We start from the raw sequence: 5,108 nt of genomic DNA, 5'->3' as shown, positions 1-5,108 counted from the left end.
AATTGGTTTTAAATTGGAATGTCACATTTGAATGATGAGCAACAAAGTCTTTAGGCCGGGTAACGCCGCAGAAACTGACACTGGTGTACTGAGAAAAAAGTGAAAAAATATTACAGTTAATACCACTATGCTTAGCATTAAGCTGCAGACGGTGCACTATGTTTCGACATATTGGTCTCATTGGTACAGTTGCTGCCCAATAATGCGCTTAAACGGCTACACTAGCTAATACGGCCTATCTCTTGTCACCAGCTTTGCTAATGCGACCTTATAGGTCGAAACAGTGTGCATTGTCCGCAGCTTATCGTTTATTAGCTTCATGTGTTTACAAGATTACGCATTTATTGGTTTTGAACGTCAAAATTGCAAATATAATCACACTTAAAGTTATTTTGCAAGTATATACATTACGCAAATATTAAAGTGTACAATTAGGAAATTGTCAATACATTTAAAATTATACATTGTTCAATACACAGCGCTGTACAATTCGCAAAACAATTTCTAAACTGGGATCAGCTTTGAAGCGTTATTGCAGACACCTTAATCATTATACGCCAGGCCATGTGAAGGCGTTGTACCGAATCAGCCGGCCATGAAGCATCCCATATGACAAAGCGTACGTTAGAAAAATCGAGCCTGCGGTAGGCTTTGAACCCACGATAGGAGTCTTTCCGGGACTCGCGGGCTGGTTCGGTATAACCAGGGTTGCCATACCTTCCTTATTTCTAAGATTTGTCCTTATTTTGAAGGGCTATGTCTTAGAAAAGTTCATTGTCCTTATTTCTAAAAAATGTCCTTTTTTTAACGTTTGTTTCGTTTCGCAAAAAAAATAAATTTTTCGGTTGTCCTTATTTATAACGCCTTCAATCGGCCTGGCGTACTACGATTTAGAATTGGACAAAATAGGAATGTATAAAAACACATATTCTAAAAACTTAAACGGTTTTGTACCAGTATGTCTCCATCGAAAATTCTCAGTTCATCAGAAGCGCAGTTTGTTGAAGATTCGATGTCAAAATCCAAAAATGAGACCAAAATTTTCTAAATCAAATAATATCAAGTTAAAAGAGAGTGCAAATGGGTAACGATACAATTCGTATAAAGGGGTTGCCTATGATCAACGTTTATTATTTGCTAATTTTGCCAATGTTTACCATTATTTTTCCGTTAAACGGTTTAAAGATTCGTTAAAGATTTGTTTCGTTAAAAAAATTGTCAATGTTAGTTTTACCTGGTTTGCTGGTGCAATAATTTCTGTGGTGCAATCAAGGGAATTGCCATAGTTTGCAGGGTAATTTGGTGAAGAGATATTTCCCGCTTCGTTAAGCGTCGCTACGTTGCATATGTTGTGTTGCCCTTCATCCAAAAATCGTTAAAAACATAAATAATTACTTTTATAAGATTTTACACAAAGAAAAGTTTAACGCACATGCTTTCTTACCTTCGGATCCTTTGGTCAAAGAAACGATAAAAAGACAAAAGAATAGAATTTTCATTGCTAAATCGGTAGTTTTTTGTCTAAAACCGTGTAAATTTCTAAAAGCTGTAGATAAAAGTAAGTTTTAAAATAGATTTTAAAGTCAAGTTAACTCTGCCGTCTACTACTTATTGCCATAACGTTTTCACGCAAATTAATCAAATAACAACTTATACGTTTATAAAGATTTTTCACAAATACGCTATTTATGAGAAAAATCTGTCTGAACTAAGATGCAATGGTAGTATGATACCATTCAAATAATACCTGACCTTTTTATGTTTAACGCACAATACACTGGAAAATAGGTATACACACCACTACCGCTATATCAGTGACTATTATATACAAGATATTGCCAGGTGGTCGTTTTTAACAGAAAGTCGTACATTTATAGGGCTATTGACAAGGGTGTTGCAATCTTTATTTCGTAATGGGGCGTTTTCGCAAGGCGGTGTTTTTCGAGTTAACTTAGCAGGCGTTGGAATTGTGTGCTTTGTCAAATTCACGGATCACTTACCCCGAAATTGCCTTGTTCTACACCAGGGGTGTGCAACCTTTTTCACCGTGGGGCCAAATACAATTACCATGATCAGATCGCGGGCCGCACCCCAAGCTGATTTCAATTTGCTTCATATCAAATATGCTTGTATTGAGTTAACAAGTAAATGTCGCATTTATTTATAGTCACATTATTGCCAGGTCGCATAGAAATAGCACCGGGCGCACCAATGTGCTCAAAAATATATGATAATTGGACTCGTTTGCCAGTAAATTAGAAAATTCCAGCGTCTCCGCGGGCCGCTCGAACTTTATCAACGGGCCGCATTTGGCCTGCGGGCCGCAGGTTGCACACCCCTGTTCTACACCATTGCATTTTGCTCGTTGCTAAGTGCAGAGTTAAACCGACTGGATTAAAATGAAACTTATACTGTATTATGCATTCTGCAAAATCTCTAAAATTTTATGATATGACAATGTTTACTACTTTACCCACAAAAACATTACCTGCTTAAACTCAACGTCTTAACCTGCAAAGTATGTATCTAAACTGCTCTATATAACTTATTTTATACCGCAGTCCGAATACTTTAATGTCATCAAATGATAAACTTTGGTTACTATATCCCTCATTGATAAAGTGCAGAAATGTGCTACTTTTGTACCGCTAGCAAGTTTGCTGAAAGCTATATGTGTAAACCCGGCACAAACAGTTTAGCGGATGGCTGACCATAGACAAAGGGGTCAATGACGTCAGTTTGGGAGTTTCGGGGTAAAAAGTTGCACGATCATTCCTTATCCATTAAATTTAGCCTCTGTTCGATCTAAAAAAGATCGCAAATGAAGTCACTGTTGAAGTGTCAAAATCAAGTTCAAGTAAATGATTATCAGAGAATTTTGAATCTGTGTGTGTTTTTTGTCGAAACTGACGAAACTTTTAACTATGTCAAATCGTACTCTTGGTAAAAGTTTCAAAAGCGAAAAAGGGAAACGACTGTCACACATTTGGGACCAAATAACTGCGTATTTGTGGCGATGTGTTACTGGATGCTGTGCGATTTATGCCGTTTTATAAATCAGTTTTTGCGCTTTGGGCTATTGCTCCTAATCTGGGGCTCGTTAATCGATTAGTATTTTGAGCCAACATCACGCACATTATTTATTGTTGACACAGTTTAAATACAAAAGTAACATGGTTACAAAAATCGGGTTGATTGGCAGCTACAGAATTACTTCAATCAAAACGAAGTTTTTTTTTGTAATTTCCATTGGTTGTGTAATGACTTTTCTCAAGGATCGAAACTAACTAAAATAGCAGCCAGACCACGAGCCTATGACCTCACCGGGCATATTTTGAGGTAAGTTTCACGGGAACGGTTCCCCGTCACGGTTCTTGCGCAAGCAAACACGTGCTTGCTGTTGCAACAACTTAGGTCACTGTGGGGCAATTCAAACTGGGGTGCCATGGGGTTTTGCACTGTTCGGTTCACTATGCTAGTAAGTATAGAATCCCAGTTAATCTTTTGCCACAACAAATTCACTTGCGTTTCTGTGAATGCCATTCTCATTCCCAAAAGTTTTTACGTGTGTGTTAGTGGTTGAAATCAGTACTGCCCGTATTCATTGCTGTTGGAAAATAAACTAAAGCGATTGACCTTGTAAGTCAGATTGCAAAATGCAACAAGTCAAACTGCCCATAAGAGCAAATGGGTTCTACCAACTTGTATTATCCGTGATTGGGACAAGCAATATTTAAAGTTTGGTGCAACAATACTTGTTTCAATCAAAATTTTAAAGATCGATAGCGTATCATTGATGGACACAAACCTATATATATATATATATATATATAGACATTGTGTTAGTGTTGTAAGTCGGACGAGCTTTTTGGGTCAGGGTCGGAATTAACTTCCTATAAAACGACCCGACCTGATTCGGCGTCCTTTTTTACCGTTTTTCGGGCTTGGTTAGGGCGTTGTACTTTTTCAAATCGGGTTCAGGCCAGGTTTGACCCTAATTTTAAGCCTGCATATATACCTATGCGAACTTAGGTTTTACCTTGTGCAAATGGGTACATACAATGCAATTTTGTTAGTTTTTTCTGCTTGGGGCAGTGGTTTCCAACCCAGGGATCGTGAGAACTTCAGCGCAAAACAAAACATTAAGAATATTTTTTCCTTAAAGGCCCAGGAAACTTGACGACCACGATTTATTGTATAACTAGATGTGATTAGAAAAGTAATATGGTTACGAAAATCACGTCGATCTTCGCTAAAGAGTTTCTGCAACCAACTTCTTATCTAAGCTGATAGACAAACATTTCAAAGCAGTTTCCTTTTTTGGCTTTTAAAATTAATTTTCTATAACACAACTGCAGGCAGTGCACACTGTTTCGACCTATTATTGACTTCAAACTTTTTGCAATAATACAACTACTTCTAAACAAAAATAGTAACAAGGCCACAAAACTATTATGGCAGCTGGCACAGTTTGACGTCAGTGGTTAACGGAAATGGTCATGGTTGAAGCATAAGCCAACACCTGCTTGTCGAACGCTTTAAAACGCAGGTCAATGTGGGGTTAATCAAACTGAGTTAGCAGTGGGTTTTAACACTTTTTGTGGTGTTACGCTAGTATTTAGTATACAAATTCAGTTGGTCTTTTGTCGCAACAAATCCACATGCTTTGCCTAACCAATGCCATTCTTTTTCCTAAAGTTTTTACGTTTGTAATAGTGGGTGAAATTAGTACTTGTCCGAAATCGTTGCTGTTGGACAAAAAGCTAAAAGCGATTGACCTTGCAGGGCAGCTGGAAAAGAAAATACTTCTAATTATCGTGCCACTTATATCCTGAATATATCCTGGATTACGTCAAGCGAATTTTTGTTTTATTTCTTCATAATGCTAGCAACGTTTTGTGGGCACAATTATAGGACGTTTCATTTTGTGTAACACTTGCCCGTTCGTCTTAATATTTTGAACTAATATTTATTTGAAAGCGTAAGATCACCCTAACGGTTGAAAACTACCTGTAATATTTTTGCCTGTGTTATAAGTCCGGCCCTTCTTTTAGAATCGGTTTGCCGTTCGGGCTTGAGTTTCAATTAAACAAGGTTGAATCGGAACT

The sequence above is a fragment of the Phallusia mammillata genome, chromosome 4 (assembly GCF_965637545.1).
Source record: "Phallusia mammillata chromosome 4, kaPhaMamm4.hap1.1, whole genome shotgun sequence".
NCBI lineage: Eukaryota > Metazoa > Chordata > Ascidiacea > Phlebobranchia > Ascidiidae > Phallusia > Phallusia mammillata.
Note: the sequence above shows the minus strand (reverse complement) of the source record.